This window comes from Pleuronectes platessa, unplaced genomic scaffold (assembly GCF_947347685.1).
Source record: "Pleuronectes platessa unplaced genomic scaffold, fPlePla1.1 scaffold_25, whole genome shotgun sequence".
Lineage (NCBI taxonomy): Eukaryota > Metazoa > Chordata > Actinopteri > Pleuronectiformes > Pleuronectidae > Pleuronectes > Pleuronectes platessa.
The window spans coordinates 2,501,317-2,520,000 of NW_026519137.1; the positions used below are offsets into that span (position 1 = coordinate 2,501,317).

At 41.2% G+C, this 18,684-nt stretch overlaps 1 long non-coding RNA gene across 1 annotated transcript; it reads left to right on the forward strand.

The window, feature by feature from the left end:
• The first annotated feature begins 12,836 nt into the window (after positions 1-12,836).
• Positions 12,837-15,576, forward strand: LOC128436425 (uncharacterized). Its single transcript, XR_008338066.1, has 5 exons — positions 12,837-12,970; positions 13,379-13,561; positions 14,181-14,459; positions 15,028-15,175; positions 15,406-15,576. It is a non-coding gene; the product is annotated as an uncharacterized LOC128436425 (long non-coding RNA).
• Positions 15,577-18,684: the final 3,108 nt, after the last annotated feature.

Below are 18,684 nucleotides of genomic sequence, written 5' to 3' on the forward strand. Positions count from 1 at the left end.
GTATCATCGGCTGCCATCTCCCTTCCGTGCAAGGCATCTACAGCACAAGATGCCTGAGAAGAGCACTGAAGATCATCAAGGACCAGAGCCACACAGGCTGTGGACTTCTCACACTGCTGCTGTCTGGCAGACGTTACCGGAGCATCCGAGCACGGACTACCAGACACACAAACAGCTTCTTCCTCCAGGCCATTAGGCTTCTGAACAATCAACACTGACCCTCTGAACAGTCACCATATACATTCTGCTCCCCCACTCATACAAATACACTTACTTCACATATATTCATATTATTTAATTTAATATTCCCCACTCCTTCCCCCTGTAAACTGCTGCTTCATTTGACTATGTTTTAAAGAGTAGAGTAGGAGCCAGAGCTTTCAGCCATCAAGCCCCTCTGCTGTGGAATAATCTACCACTTTCAGTTCGGGAAGCAGACACCATCTGTATGTTTAAAAGTAGGCTTAAAACCTTCCTATTTGATAAAGCTTATAGTTAGAGCTAATTAGTGCGGCAGAACGTTACTTGTCCTATGTTCTAAACTAGGAAGCATTTAGTTGCAGCAGGACTGCTTGACATATAGTTTTGAAGTTATCCTTCAAAATGTTTACCCTCACTAATGCTGCTAAAAACTTTAATCTTGATGATGTTTTCGTACACTTGACATCTATTGCCCTTCTGTCAGTCCTGGGAGAGGGATCCCTCACATGTGGCTCTCTCTGAGGTTTCTACGTATTTTTACCCTGTAAAAGGGTTTTAGTAGTTTTTCCTTACTCTTGCTGATGGTTAAGGACAGAGGATGTCAGACCATGTTGAAGCCCTATGAGACAAATTGTGATTTGTGAATATGGGATATACAAATAACGATTTTCAATTTCAATATTTAATAAAATCATATTTAGTGGCTTGTGTGTATATACACACAGTATATGCATATAGATCTATATATCTATATGTATATATATTCCCTGATGCTGTCAGAACACAAGAACCTGCTGAATGTTGCATCAGTAAATTCTGTTGTAATGTGCACGACTGGCAGATATGATATAGAAAGTCCCAGCAGCAACACGCACAGTATTGTAATCACACAAGAACACTTTGATGAATGTTTTGTTGTAATTTGAAATTAATCACAGGGCTTTTACATTTTGGTTTGAATCCAATCAATCATTGATTGTTAAGATATGAGTCAATAATCTCATTATGTGTCTAAGACAACATTTGATGACTGAAAACCTTAATTCACCAAAGTGTCGTGTTTGATTTATAAGGAAAAGGTCTTTGTACAATGTACTCAGTACTTGTGTTAAATAAAAAAACGGTTCAATCACATGAACTGTGGCTTCAACATAACAGACAAATTCAGTAGTGATACAAGTCCTGTCCCGGTCTTCTACTTCACAAACTGACACACAACGCAGGTAGACCACAAAGGATAGACCGGTTACAAATAGAGCCAAATCCTAATATACATAATATCAAGGCTTTTTACTTAAAATGTCAAGACTTAAACAAATTATAGAGAAACACATTGAAAACAAACTCCTCATGAACTGAAAGAATCAGAGTCAGTGGTGACGTCTGCCTGCAGATGGCGGAAGAACTGTTTATGAACATGAAAACAAGTAGAATAGAATAAAGAAGAAACGTGAGACAGAAGTTCTCTGTTGTACAGATTTTATAATAAGACCAGTGATCCTGGTGTAATGAGATAAAAACATGTGCATCAGTGTCTGTATCTTTACTGATGCAACATTCAGCAGGTTCATGTGTTCTGACAGCATCAGGGGATATATATATAGATATATAGATCTATATGCATATACCGTGTATATAAACACAAGCCACTAAATATGATTCCATTAAATATTGATATGTTAAAGGGGTGGATACCTCCTCTTACTCCTAAAGGGGACACAAATATACATTTACATGTATTCAAAGATAAATAACTTAAGGGTTGTTTCAGTATCATTGAAGAACATTTTGGACAAGCTGCAGATTTTTTAACGACTTACTGCTGGAGCATGATAGTTATGAATTACAATAGTCCAGTCTGGATGTAACAAAGGCGTGGACTAGTTTTTCTGCATCTTTTTGCGAAGTACATGTCTGATTTTTTAGATATTACGCAAGTGGAAAAAGGCGGTCCTAGAAATTAGTTGTAGGTGAGAATTAAAGGACAAATCAGGATCGAAGATCACTCACCAGTTCCTGACTGTTTCATTGAAAGCAAGGGCAATGTCGTCTAAGATACAGGTTGTTGGTTTAGAACCTGAGATTATTTTGGTAAACTGATCCTGGGTGATCAGAGTACTGTTAAATGTTCAATTCCGACACCGTATGATAATACAAGGTCAAGTGTGTGGTTACAACAATGAGTAGGTTGGTGTACACACTGACTGAAACCAATTGAATCTAGTATCGAAATTAATGCTACACTAAGGCTATCTTTATTATTGTCAACATGAATATTAAAGTCACCAACAATAATTATGTTATAGGTCTTTCGGACTAGGTTTGAAAAAAACTCGGGGAATTCCGTAAATAATTCAGTTTAAGCCCCCGGAGCACGGTAAACTACAGCAAATATGATTGGCTGTTGGTGTTTCCTGGATTGGCGTGGAAGAACAAGACATTCAAATGAGTTATAGTTTAGTTTAGGATTAATTGATAGACTGGGGTTAAAAATAGCAGCAACTCCACCTCCTCGTCCGAATTCTCTGGGAACCTGTGAATTTATATGACTGGAGGGAGTAGATTCATTTAGACTGACATATTCATCAGGATGCAGCCACGTCTCAGTGAGGGATAATACATCTATGTTGTAGTCTGAGACTAGTTCATTAACTAAAATAGCCTTTGATGACAGTGATCTAATGTTTAAAAGACCACATTTCAAAGTCTTGGTTTCCTGTGTTGTTTCAGAGGTTGTGTTAATTTGTATTAGATTATTGTGTGGATTCGGACGGTGGACAGACACAATCTCTATTGGGTTGTGTGACTGTCCCAGAGGGAGCGCAGAGAAGTTTTTAGCACTGCAGCTCTGCTTCCTGGTCCCAACTCTGGGTTGTCATGTAATAGACTGAGTAATATTCCTAGATAAGAGAGCTGCTCCATCCCAAGTGGGATGAACGCCGTCTCTCCTAACAAGTCCAGGTTTCCTCCAAAAAGTTTGCCAGTCATCTACAAAGCCCACACCGTTTACAGGACACCTCGACAGCCAGAGGTTAAAAGACAACATGTCATCACCTGTTGTGTTAGGTAGAGGGCCAGAGAAAATTACTGTGTCCGACATCGTTTTTGCAAAAGCACACACCGACTCAACATTAACTTTAGTGACCTCCGACATGCGAAGCCGGGAGTCGTTGCTGCCGACGTGAATTACGATTTGAACAGTGTTGTGCACGTTCACACCTCTCATGAACTAGTTCAAAGTTCAGTTCATACAAGTAAACATGAATAGTTCACGTTCATAGTTCACCATTCAAAATCTGAACTACTTCATAGTTCAGTTCATTTCATCGTTTTTAGGTGGAAAGTGCGGCGCCGGCTGTTCACACCGGATTTGCATTTCTCAGCGACGGTCAGCCCGCGATTCTGCTTTCTCCGCTTGCTGTTGAATGTAACCCGTTCAATGTACTCGTTTGGGGGTATATGATGATGGTCTCATAGCCCCCCCCCCTCTATTTGTATCCATATGACTGCTTGTGTAGCTGTAGTGGATGGGCAGGGGGGAATTTAATTATGTGATTGGGAAAATTGGGGAAATTAAAACTCTAGGACAACAGATCGTTTAAAATCATTTTCAGTTTGTTTCTTGGCGCATTACGCTCGCGGCGAGTGAAAAAAATAGACTCTACGCCGAAACCATTGGTTCAGGGCGCGAGTGAAGCAGCGCGGCGCAGCGCATCCGATGTGCACCGCACAAAGGTTTAACAGGGGGTGGATAGGAGGCGCTTGATTTCCTTGGCGCTGCACTGCGCTTCCACGCCCCGGGGTAAACTCGGCGTTAGACAGTGCCTCTCCTTTCTCAGAGTAAGGACTAAATCGCAGACCAAGATGCAAAAAAATACTTATTTATTACCAAAAATAGAAAAAACAAGGATCCAAAAAGGCAAAAAACACAAGTGCAAAAAACAGAGAGTCCAATTCAAAAACAGAATTCCAAAAGGGAAAAACAGAGAGGATCAAAAATCTGAGTCTAGTACCATACCAGGTAAAACAAGGTTCAAACACGGCAGAATCTTTACATAGATTCTCACAAACAAACGATACAATCCGACAGGGGACAACAGGAAGACTGGGCTTAAATAGAAGGGGGAACAAAGACAAGACACAGGTGAACAAATCAGGCAAACAATCAGGTTGATGACCGGGAACAGGTGAGGGACAAAAAGAGCGGGAAGCAACAGAGGGCGGAGTCTCCGGACAATAACAGAACACACATGGCCTGACATTGGCGATTTCTTTACCTTTTTCCAGATGTTGAGGGTCATTTGCAGAGCCGGTGGCAGATTCGTCATTTTCACAAAGCGCTTGTGAGTGAAGTGTGGTGATCTACTGAAGGTCTCGCTGAAATAAAAATCCTACAAAAACCCATCCCGAGTTAACGTGTCCGTGTCAGCATCACGTTGAGGCAGCAATATAAATGAAATGGTTTAAAAAAAACATAATATTACAAAACCCAGCCGACCACTGTGTTTATGCCAAAGAGTCAAATGAAGGGAAGGTGATCATAATCACATGGGTCGATGACTTGATCATTGCAGCAAGCAATGAAGAAAGACTGAAAAAGGTGAAAGAGATGCTCGCAGAAAAGTTTAAGATGAAAGATTTAGGCAAACTCAAACATTTTCTGGGTATTGATTTCAGTCAATCAGATGGATGTGTAAAGATGTCACAGGAAAGATACACTAACAAGATACTACAGCGTTTTAATATGCAAGATTGTAGGACCAGAGAAACACCCTGTGAGCAGAAGCTAGAGTATACTGAAGATGCAGTAAAGATGGAAGATGTCAGGATGTACAGGGAGGCTGTTGGTAGTCTTATATACTTGACTACTTGTACCAGACCGGATTTAAGTTTTGTGGTGAGCAGATTATCACAGTATTTTGCTGAGCCTACAGAGGAGCAGTGGGTCACTGTGAAGCATGTTTTAAGGTATCTCAAAGGCACTGCAGAGAAAGGGTTAAGCTTTAAGAGAAACGACAGTGAGGAGCTAGGTATACAAGCCTACAGTGATGCTGACTGGGCGGCTGATACAAGTGACAGACGCAGTACCACAGGATACTCTGTCAGTCTTAGTCAGAACAGCTCTCTAGTCTCGTGGAAGACTAGAAAACAACCCACAGTTGCGCTATCAACCTGCGAGGCAGAATATATGGCACTGGCTTCAACCATACAGGAGTGTCTATACCTGGAGCAGTTACTAGGGGGTATAGATAACTACAATTACACACAAACTATTGTACATGAGGACAATCAGGGGACAATAGCTCTTGCCAAAAACCCTGTACACAGACAGAGGTGTAAACACTTTGACATAAAGTACCACTTTATCAGGTCAACTGTGATTGAGGGAAGGGTGATTTTGATGTATTGTTCTACTGATGACATGGTTGCTGATGTAATGACCAAACCTGTAAATAAGTTGAAACTGAAGAAGTTTGCAAATGCTCTTTTTGGAGATTGATATGTGTATGACAGAGGTTCACATTCATTCTGTTTTCCTGTGTTTCTTTTGCTTGAAGTATAGCAACCTGAGTACAAGTGGGGGTGTTGAGATATATTCATTATGTACTCAGATGTATATGTAATGCTGTATTGTAATATGTATATATGGTTACGCCACAGGATGGCGCCAAGGTACAGGCTATAAGAGCCAACCTGCTATATGTTAGTGTGTCAGTTAAAGTAGCTCTGACCGTGAGACTGATGTGTCAGCAGCCTGTTAATAAATACGCCAACAACGGCTAAAGATAACGCCATCATTTATTCTTTCCTCCGAATGCAACGGTAGCTGCAGCAATAGTGCAACACAACTCAACAGAAACAAACATGTTGTATTTAGGTCATACAATTTGAACCAGTTTATCAAAATGTTTCAAAAACATTTACAAACATTAAACACATCATTATGTCATACCTTTAATTCATTCAAATAAAGCAGGGACCCACCCCGTCCTTATTGTCTTGAGAACAATTACTAAAACAGGAAAAGACAACTTAACTTAATGTCACGGACACAATAAGAGAGGGGGAGAAGGGAAGAGCTACGGTGTCCCTAAATAGACTGCGCCGACTTCCCGCAGCCTATAGGAATCACCGTCCTGTCAGGTAAATTAAAACATCAGCAGAACGGGGAAAATAATACTGCCAAAACTATAAAACTTTATTCAGAATTGACCCCGTAACATTCACGCCCGCCCCCATGTAACTCAGTGGCGCTGTTCACTTCGGCTGCGATCGCGTTCGGCACCGATGGTTTCGGGGCATAGTTCGGGGAAACACACTGGGAAATGATTTTAAACGATATTAATGACATATTATATTTAAATGTTAAAATATGTGTCCCGTACTTTAGAGTTCCCTGCGGTTCTCCTGGAGTTTCAATATCCCCGAGTGTTTCCCCGAACATGATTAAATGCTATGAAGATCATCATTTACCCCGAACCCCTTCATTGAACGGAGCATACACAACCAGCGGAGAAAGCAGAATCACGGGCTGACGGGCGCGGAGCAATGCGCTTCCGCTTTGCTCGTGTGTTCCCACAGGAGCTGATGTCCTGCGCGGATGCAACTTCCGTCCGTGCGCTCGCTTTATACTCCCCGTAGACCGGCGGCGAGGACACCGCATAAAACCCACAGCGCGAGTGTGACGCAGTCTGTTACAGTGTAACTTCCGCACTGTAAACAATTGTCATGTAAATTAACTTGTCTGTTTATTATTGTTTTAAATAAAATTCAACATAATCCCAAATACTGTACAATGTAATTTAAGGTAATAGCAGCATGATGACAGTCAGTTCCTATAAATTAAACTCCTCTTTACCAAAACCTTGGTTCCCTGTGTTGATGTGATATTCTGAACAACGTATACTGAATGATTACGGTAAATGAAATGCAGCTACTGAAATACTAATACTGGTTTTGTTGTCCATTACTGATGTAGATTTCAGAGCATGACAGTTATCAGTCGGTTCATTACATTAATATATCATACATTAAACAACCATAGCACACTTTAAGAATCGTAACAATGCAAGCATGTGTAGTGATTAAAAATGGTTCAGAGATGACAGTTAATGTCAATTCGGTTCAACAAGTATCCAGAATAAGACGGGACGGGAGGCTGAGATATCAATACAAAATACAATTTATTTAATAAATGCAAATGATTTAAAACAGACTGCTCAAACAGTAAAGTGACATGTGCAAAGGTTGGAAAGGCTGGCCTGGACTTGATATAAATGACAGTTTAAAATAGAGAGAAATTAGAGGCTCCAGACCCAATTGTACAATGCTGAAATATCATGCATTAAAAACCAAACACAACACACTTTAAGAAAATCACTGCAAACGATATACAACAACAAAATGACAAAAGAGGGCCTCTACTTTATGGAGCCAATAATTCACCACCATTAAAGTCACTACCGCTGAATTGCACAGTCCCAGTCAACCATATATATTGCACCTTGCAATAGAACAAAACAAAACACAAAGAAACAAATAATCAAACCAAATAATCTAAATAAAATCTAAAGTGGGAAAAAACCGTGACCGTAACTATTTAGCTGGAGGCAGCCCTATAAAACAAACATGTTATAGTTAGGTCACACAATTTAAACACATTTATAATATTTAAAAACATTTACAAACATAAAAACACATCCTTATCTCATACTTTTAATTCATTAAAATAAAGCAGGGACAGCGTGCATCCACGGTGACGCCGTCACAGTCGCACACAGACACAGCTTCACGCTGGGCTCTAAGGACAAACTTCAGTTACAATTTGCGGACACTTTCTCTGTGATCGCCGTTAACATTATATAACTTCCAGCAACTTACTGCGACAAACAATTGCGACCACACGTGCTGCGCTCACGCTAAACTTCCGCACACACCCACAGGACCGGCAGTGGGGAGAGAGAGAGAGAGGACAAGGGAGAGTGCTAAGGTGTCCCTAAATAAACTCCTCCGCCTCCTTGCAGCCTATAGGAGTTGCCGTCCTGTCAGGTTAATTAACACATCCAGAGCGGGGAAAATGACACTGCTAAAAGTATAAAACTTTATTAAGAACTGACCCGCTACACATGTAATAGCGACCCAGCGCGCAGAGCCACCCAGCGCAGAGCGCATAGAGCGCACAGGAGATCACTAACAAGAAATGTAGAAACTTTCCAAATAATATCCCAGAGTGGAGGCAAGGATCCACTGATGTGAGGGAATCGGTCCGATGCTCTAAATGGATAAATACTGCCGTGACACCGATGCGGGGTTCTGCACGATTTGTGCATGCGAATGGAAGGATGAGGAGGAAGCGAGGGTTCAGCGATTTCTGATCTCACACATTGTGTTATCCACAGCAGCAGCGGCAGAGTATCAGTGTATTTTCTTTATTAGTGACATCACTGCTGTCCTATAAAGTCGCTCTTCACCTCCACCTCACTAACAAACAACTCGATGTCAGTGTCAGAAAGTTTCACTTCCTCTTCACATCGCTTGATGCCGTGCCTCGGTCAGGACTCACGGTGGAAACCCATTGGTCGGATTCATAATTTAATATTCGTGACGTGCTTTGCATTGACCGTTTATAGTAGAAATTGGGGGGGTGGAGGGCGGATTTGGAGTTGAGGTTTTGCGTGTGCATGGTTTTATAAATCGGAATTAGCTTTGGCGTACTCAATTTCATGCTTTTTTATTTAGAATGTGCACCGCCCGCAGGATGTGCGCGCACAGTTTGTTTATTAATTTGATAAATTACATTTTTATGGTTTTTATTTTTAAATATATTCTTTATTTATGTGCGCCGCAGGATTTGCGCGCACAGTTTTTTTTATTACTTTGATTTAATTAAATTATTATATATATATATTTTTTTTTTATGTGCGCCCCAGGACATGCGCCGCAGCACGCGTCCGTAGGATGTGCGCGCGCAGTTTTTATATAAATTTGATTTAATTTAATTTTTTTATTTTTTATTTAGGATTTGCGGCAGCCGCAGGATGTGCGCGCACAGTTTTTTTATTCATTTGATTTAATTAAATTGTTATATATTTTTTTTTATTTATGTGCGCCCCAGGATATGCGCCGCAGGACGCGCCCGTAGGATGTGCGGGCGCGTTTCCCGTTCTGCTGATATTTTAATTTACCTGACAGGACAGTGATTCTTATAGGCTGCAGGGCTTTGGCGACATCTATTTAGGGACACCGTAGCGCTCCCTCTCGCCCTCTCTCTCCCTCTCCACTGCCGTTTCTGTGTGTGTGAGTAAGTGCAGCGTGGCCGCAGCAGGTGAGGACGCAAATTGTTTGTTGCGAGCCAGCGTATAAATGAGCGCTGTAATCTTCAGTCATACGAAAAACTATAGGCCCTCTTCTGTAATCCAGGAGAAAACATGGGTTCAACTCAGTTGATACCCACCCCCCAAATCGGGCTGGAACATCAACAAGAAGATCTTAAGACACTTTACAAGGAACAGTTCTGAACCGCAGTCTGACTTTTTGTGAACTAGTCTGAGACTAGTTCATTAACTAAAATAGCCTTTGATGACAGTGATCTAATGTTTAAAAGACCACATTTCAAAGTCTTGGTTTCCTGTGTTGTTTCAGAGGTTGTGTTAATTTGTATTAGATTATTGTGTGGATTCGGACGGTGGACAGACACAATCTCTATGGGGTTGTGTGACTGTCCCAGAGGGAGCGCAGAGAAGTTTTTAGCACTGCAGCTCTGCTTCCTGGTCCCAACTCTGGGTTGTCATGTAATAGACTGAGTAATATTCCTAGATAAGAGAGCTGCTCCATCCCAAGTGGGATGAACGCCGTCTCTCCTAACAAGTCCAGGTTTCCTCCAAAAAGTTTGCCAGTCATCTACAAAGCCCACACCGTTTACAGGACACCTCGACAGCCAGAGGTTAAAAGACAACATGTCATCACCTGTTGTGTTAGGTAGAGGGCCAGAGAAAATTACTGTGTCCGACATCGTTTTTGCAAAAGCACACACCGACTCAACATTAACTTTAGTGACCTCCGACATGCGAAGCCGGGAGTCGTTGCTGCCGACGTGAATTACGATTTGAACAGTGTTGTGCACGTTCACACCTCTCATGAACTAGTTCAAAGTTCAGTTCATACAAGTAAACATGAATAGTTCACGTTCATAGTTCACCATTCAAAATCTGAACTACTTCATAGTTCAGTTCATTTCATCGTTTTTAGGTGGAAAGTGCGGCGCCGGCTGTTCACACCGGATTTGCATTTCTCAGCGACGGTCAGCCCGCGATTCTGCTTTCTCCGCTTGCTGTTGAATGTAACCCGTTCAATGTACTCGTTTGGGGGTATATGATGATGGTCTCATAGCCCCCCCCCCCCCCTCTATTTGTATCCATATGACTGCTTGTGTAGCTGTAGTGGATGGGCAGGGGGGAATTTAATTATGTGATTGGGAAAATTGGGGAAATTAAAACTCTAGGACAACAGATCGTTTAAAATCATTTTCAGTTTGTTTCTTGGCGCATTACGCTCGCGGCGAGTGAAAAAAATAGACTCTACGCCGAAACCATTGGTTCAGGGCGCGAGTGAAGCAGCGCGGCGCAGCGCGTCCGATGTGCACCGCACAAAGGTTTAACAGGGGGTGGATAGGAGGCGCTTGATTTCCTTGGCGCTGCACTGCGCTTCCACGCCCCGGGGTAAACTCGGCGTTAGACAGTGCCTCTCCTTTCTCAGAGTAAGGACTAAATCGCAGACCAAGATGCAAAAAAATACTTATTTATTACCAAAAATAGAAAAAACAAGGATCCAAAAAGGCAAAAAACACAAGTGCAAAAAACAGAGAGTCCAATTCAAAAACAGAATTCCAAAAGGGAAAAACAGAGAGGATCAAAAATCTGAGTCTAGTACCATACCAGGTAAAACAAGGTTCAAACACGGCAGAATCTTTACATAGATTCTCACAAACAAACGATACAATCCGACAGGGGACAACAGGAAGACTGGGCTTAAATAGAAGGGGGAACAAAGACAAGACACAGGTGAACAAATCAGGCAAACAATCAGGTTGATGACCGGGAACAGGTGAGGGACAAAAAGAGCGGGAAGCAACAGAGGGCGGAGTCTCCGGACAATAACAGAACACACATGGCCTGACATTGGCGATTTCTTTACCTTTTTCCAGATGTTGAGGGTCATTTGCAGAGCCGGTGGCAGATTCGTCATTTTCACAAAGCGCTTGTGAGTGAAGTGTGGTGATCTACTGAAGGTCTCGCTGAAATAAAAATCCTACAAAAACCCATCCCGAGTTAACGTGTCCGTGTCAGCATCACGTTGAGGCAGCAATATAAATGAAATGGTTTAAAAAAAACATAATATTACAAAACCCAGCCGACCACTGTGTTTATGCCAAAGAGTCAAATGAAGGGAAGGTGATCATAATCACATGGGTCGATGACTTGATCATTGCAGCAAGCAATGAAGAAAGACTGAAAAAGGTGAAAGAGATGCTCGCAGAAAAGTTTAAGATGAAAGATTTAGGCAAACTCAAACATTTTCTGGGTATTGATTTCAGTCAATCAGATGGATGTGTAAAGATGTCACAGGAAAGATACACTAACAAGATACTACAGCGTTTTAATATGCAAGATTGTAGGACCAGAGAAACACCCTGTGAGCAGAAGCTAGAGTATACTGAAGATGCAGTAAAGATGGAAGATGTCAGGATGTACAGGGAGGCTGTTGGTAGTCTTATATACTTGACTACTTGTACCAGACCGGATTTAAGTTTTGTGGTGAGCAGATTATCACAGTATTTTGCTGAGCCTACAGAGGAGCAGTGGGTCACTGTGAAGCATGTTTTAAGGTATCTCAAAGGCACTGCAGAGAAAGGGTTAAGCTTTAAGAGAAACGACAGTGAGGAGCTAGGTATACAAGCCTACAGTGATGCTGACTGGGCGGCTGATACAAGTGACAGACGCAGTACCACACAACCCAGTCTCATCAGAAAATGTTCAATGGTAACGTTGGTCCACTTGGACCGACGTTACCATCTCACAATCTGGCCTCTCAGATTGTGAGATGGTAACATTTAGTCCTCCCATTGTTTTGCATTGGCGTGTTCTCACGTCACGTGACTCTCAAGCTCCCGTCTGCGGAGAGGAAAACATGGCGGAGATTCCTTGTTTTTTCAGATAAAAATATAATTTTGTAACTTAGTTTGGGCATAAAAATACATTCTGACACCATTTCTAGCGAGAAATGTGGTCTTTGCTTCCACAGTCTTCAGCCAGTTCGTGCTTATGATAAATATTTTAATAGTTATCACGCATGTTTTTATCGTTGCTATGATGGTTGCCATGGCACCACGGGCGCAGCTTGGTGTTTAAATCACAGTCCCTGCGTGGTGTCCTTCAGTGATCGTGAATGTTATTCATGTTATATAATAGTAATATTTGAGGCTAGATTACATCTCTAATGAGAAGGATCATGCGAGTCTGTTTATACCGAGGCCGGCCCGAGTGCGCGACCGGCCCGAGTGCGCGAGCCGAGCGGCCCGAGCGGCGCGAGCCGAGCGGCCCGAGCGGCGCGAGCCGAGCGGCCCGAGTGCGCGAGCGGACCGAGTGCGCGAGCGGACATGACGTGTGGCTGTCGTAAAAACCCTATTTGTAAACAACCAGCCCTTTAACTCGGGGCTGCGTCATAAACACGGCGCGCTTGGAAGACCACGATGTCATCTTCCTTCTGTCAGGTAAGTAGTTTATTGTTTTTAAAGATCGTTACGATCTAGGTTTACAGTCCGAGTGCGGAGAGAGTCCGTCAATCCACACTATGGACGCTGTTCATCAGCTAATACGCCATTGTTAGCCACATGCTTCAGCCCACGGTAGCCTGTGCTACCTGGGAGGTGAATACATGGTTGTTGAAAGCAGTTCAAGACGCTTAGCTCATCATTGAGGGACGCTACAATATAAATATAAACATGAATTTGATTTATGAATGCTTTAGATTAATAAGGAGTGTATTTGTCTACCATTACTCCACAATATCAGGTCAATTTGGTTTAATGTATAGTATGCACTATGACAATAATGTTTCGATGTTATGGAGTTGCGATTCATTTTATAAAACAATTGCTATGTTCTGTTTTTTAATCAAGGAGGATCCAAGTGAAGCTACAGGAGTTTCATTAACGTCAACAACTTGGACCAAACAGTTTGTTTTGCTTGATGAAGAGCAGGAAGGGCAGTCTGGAGAGAAAGAGAAGCCGGGTTGAGCCCACTACCATCATCCATGTACCACGAGGAAGATGAGGGAGAGAAATGATCCTACCATTAAAGAGGTACTTTTAAGTTACATAACAGAAAAAACATTTTATATAATTTGCCAAATATACATTTTTATTAAATCCCCAAAGTACACTTGCTGAAATACAAGTTAATATCACACTGAAAGAATTTTGATCAATCATGCTTCCCTGCTGTGATTGTTTAACTAGGAAAACAACTTTTTCCACAGGAAGGCAAGTAAATTTAAGGAATACATGTGCAAAGTTTTCCTCTGTTATGTATAATGATGACCCCCATCAAACATAATGTTAGCAATATTTACACCTTTTAATTTATACTGTTTATTTCTGTCTACATGTGTGAATTTGCCTTCATTAGTTTCAGAAAAGAGCGATGATGTATCGGTCAGTGGGCGGCAGCACGAGACTCCGCAAACTAGTCTGTAAGCAAAGCAGACGAAGGCATCGAGGTTGCGGCCTGCCATCATTGTTATTTTGCTTAAGGGACTGAATATGTTTCATGTAGAAATATTAGCATTTCCCTTATATCTACCAAAACTGCTTGTTTCACAGACTGCAGTTTTGTTTTGATCCGATGTGGTGTGCAAATACAACCGTATCTGCAATGGGTTGTGGGGCATTAACATTTGTAACTCTAATTTTGTTTTGACAGACTGTGAAAAGAACGTTGAGAACATCACCACTCTACAGGAAGACACAGTCCAGTAATGGGTGTCAGAAGTTCAGTAGTGAACGACAGGTACTGTGGAAAAATATGTGTCATTGTTGTACAATGTCCTTTGACTCTGTTTAAACAAGGTTAACACAAAAAGGTTTGATTGTAAACTGATATCGGTATGAATTCATGTTATTCTCCTCGTCAAAAGAAACAAACAATCCAAATTACCTGCAGAAAGCCCTTGATGGACGCTTCAGCTGCATCGTCAGACTGGTGAGACAGCAAGATGCCAACTTTAATGCCAATTTATTTGTGTAACATTCTGTGACCAAATGTATAGATAACTTTTTGTAGATTGTAAAAATAGATAACCCATTTATTACAAAAAAACTACACTAGAATTATCGCACTGCGTTGTATGACTCCGCTAACCAGAGCAGTGTCCGTCTACATATTTCTACATATTTTCTCTCATATAAATGACACTGTATCTCTTGACAACTGAAACCATAAGATGAGGTCAGTGTGGCCTTGACCTTTTTACTTTAAGACAAATACAAAGTTAGACAATCCGAAAACATGCAGTTATGCCTCCGGCGACTCGCTATTGCAGAGGCATTAAAACCGTAGTGTAGTAGATTGAATTTTATTGGTGTTACATTGGACATCTTGTATGGGTACACCAAAAAATATATTTGGTTTCACATTCTAGATGGCAATAAGCAGAGTCATCAACTCAGGAAAAATATTTCTGTAGAAAAGAAAGCCTTGTATGTGTGTATGTATACATACACACAAACGCACAATTGAGACGTTTTTGTCTTTTATCATATATTCTCAGGCAGTACTGATGCATTTACTGAGAGGGGACGTGAGGGCCTACTCTGCGTGCTCAGAGTTCAAGCCCAGCAGGCTGCAGCGGGCCTGACATATTCTGGAACAGCAGCACAGTCTTTGGATGACTCCTCTGAAGATGAAAACATGGCGAGGTACTTCTCCACTGATGAAGAACTGTGAGGGCTGTGATTAGCTACACTCTCTTGCTACAATGCTACTCATGCTACTCCCTGGCAGCCTTAGGAAGGCATTAGCTTGCTGTGTGGTAGCTGTTAGCTTCAGCATTTTTAGTTTTTAGTGGCCTGTCTGACGTTTATGTTAAAAAAAAATCAGAGGGAACCATCTTCATAATTTAACACTATGGTTTGTTTGTGTCCTTCAGTTCTTCTCAAGAGAAGCAGTACAGGTGTGCCTCAGCTCCACGGTCCCTCCTGCAGCCTCCGCTCCTGATGCTAACCTCATGTCTCCATCACACCAAGCAGCAGACCTGGATTGACAGACCTTTCTCCAGAGCTGCCCCCTCCCTCTGAAACCCCCCTCTCCAAAACACTATTTGTGTAGTTTTTAAAGTATTTTTTGCATGAGAATTGTTGATCATAACATTTCCAGCAGATGCCTTAATATAATGTTTGTGCACAATAAATGACATTGATCATAACATAATGGTATTTCCTTGCACTTCTACACCATGATATTGTCAGATAAGATGCTGATTACATTAAAGCAGTGAATGCTCTGCTTTAAGCAACATAAACACACAATGATTCAATGGATCTGAAGTAGAATGGGCACATTACATTCTGTAGAGAATGCCTCAGTTATGGAAGTCAGAAAATAACTTTCTTTATCTGAGGTTCCAGTCATTTATAGTCACAGCAAAGCACACAGGTCTGGTTGTCTAAGTGGCGCCCATATCATATTGTTTAAGATGTGTAACATCAAGTTTGTGTTTCAGTGCAAAATTAGTCATTAGTCAAGAGTTCACCTTCTTCTTTACACTAAAATTAGGTGACCCAGATGTTTCACAATGCAATCTGATAAGGTCTTATGAGAAACATTCTTAACATTAAAGAAATCAACACAGAGGATAGCAGTAGATGTTTGACTTCAATCCGTAGCTGATAATCAGCGGCCTGACTTATTCAAACACATTAATACTACAATGAATAAGGCAGGGGTTTTCCATCAGAAATCATTTCTGGGACATTAATTTAAAAGATCTCCAGTATAAGCAAATGTATTCTAAAATTGGTTTATATCCAAGTGTGAGGCTGTCCTGGCACATGGAAATAAGATATATATATATTGTTTGTATTAGCTTTCCCTCAGTTTAGTACTTGCACTTCTTGAAAAGCTCTATATATATAAGATGTATTAATGTTTATACATTGCCCTCTAGTATATGTTTTCCTAAAAGTCACTGTAGATACAGAAATAACAGTATGGTTCAGGTGACAGTAAGTGGAAGCTGAAGGTAATTTCCATGTGCTCAAGAGAAACATAACGTGACGATATAGTTGATTTCTGATAGAAGGCCCTGCCTCATTCATTGTAGTATTAATGTTTTTGAATAAGTCAGGCTGCCGATTACCAGCTACTGATTAAAGTCAAACAGATATTGCTATCCTCTGTGTTGATTTCTTTAATGTTAAGAATGTTTCTCATAAGACCTTATCAGATTGCATTGTGAAACATCTGGGTCACCTAATTTTAGTGTAAACAAGATGGTGAACTCTTGACTAATGACTAATTTTGCACTGAAACACAAACTTGATGTTACACATCTTAAACAATATGATATGGGCGCCACTTAGACAACCAGACCTGTGTGCTTTGCTGTGACTATAAATGGCTGGAACCTCAGATAAAGAAAGTTATTTTCTGACTTCCATAACTGAGGCATTCTCTACAGAATGTAATGTGCCCATTCTACTTCAGATCCATTGAATCATTGTGTGTTTATGTTGCTTAAAGCAGAGCATTCACTGCTTTAATGTAATCAGCATCTTATCTGACAATATCATGGTGTAGAAGTGCAAGGAAATACCATTATGTTATGATCAATGTCATTTATTGTGCACAAACATTATATTAAGGCATCTGCTGGAAATGTTATGATCAACAATTCTCATGCAAAAAATACTTTAAAAACTACACAAATAGTGTTTTGGAGAGGGGGGTTTCAGAGGGAGGGGGCAGCTCTGGAGAAAGGTCTGTCAATCCAGGTCTGCTGCTTGGTGTGATGGAGACATGAGGTTAGCATCAGGAGCGGAGGCTGCAGGAGGGACCGTGGAGCTGAGGCACACCTGTACTGCTTCTCTTGAGAAGAACTGAAGGACACAAACAAACCATAGTGTTAAATTATGAAGATGGTTCCCTCTGATTTTTTTTTAACATAAACGTCAGACAGGCCACTAAAAACTAAAAATGCTGAAGCTAACAGCTACCACACAGCAAGCTAATGCCTTCCTAAGGCTGCCAGGGAGTAGCATGAGTAGCATTGTAGCAAGAGAGTGTAGCTAATCACAGCCCTCACAGTTCTTCATCAGTGGAGAAGTACCTCGCCATGTTTTCATCTTCAGAGGAGTCATCCAAAGACTGTGCTGCTGTTCCAGAATATGTCAGGCCCGCTGCAGCCTGCTGGGCTTGAACTCTGAGCACGCAGAGTAGGCCCTCACGTCCCCTCTCAGTAAATGCATCAGTACTGCCTGAGAATATATGATAAAAGACAAAAACGTCTCAATTGTGCGTTTGTGTGTATGTATACATACACACATACAAGGCTTTCTTTTCTACAGAAATATTTTTCCTGAGTTGATGACTCTGCTTATTTCCATCTAGAATGTGAAACCAAATATATTTTTTGGTGTACCCATACAAGATGTCCAATGTAACACCAATAAAATCCAATCTACTACACTACGGTTTTAATGCCTCTGCAATAGCGAGTCGCCGGAGGCATAACTGCATGTTTTCGGATTGTCTAACTTTGTATTTGTCTTAAAGTAAAAAGGTCAAGGCCACACTGACCTCATCTTATGGTTTCAGTTGTCAAGAGATACAGTGTCATTTATATGAGAGAAAATATGTAGAAATATGTAGACGGACACTGCTCTGGTTAGCGGAGTCATACAACGCAGTGCGATAATTCTAGTGTAGTTTTTTTGTAATAAATGGGTTATCTATTTTTACAATCTACAAAAAGTTATCTATACATTTGGTCACAGAATGTTACACAAATAAATTGGCATTAAAGTTGGCATCTTGCTGTCTCACCAGTCTGACGATGCAGCTGAAGCGTCCATCAAGGGCTTTCTGCAGGTAATTTGGATTGTTTGTTTCTTTTGACGAGGAGAATAACATGAATTCATACCGATATCAGTTTACAATCAAACCTTTTTGTGTTGACCTTGTTTAAACAGAGTCAAAGGACATTGTACAACAATGACACATATTTTTCCACAGTACCTGTCGTTCACTACTGAACTTCTGACACCCATTACTGGACTGTGTCTTCCTGTAGAGTGGTGATGTTCTCAACGTTCTTTTCACAGTCTGTCAAAACAAAATTAGAGTTACAAATGTTAATGCCCCACAACCCATTGCAGATACGGTTGTATTTGCACACCACATCGGATCAAAACAAAACTGCAGTCTGTGA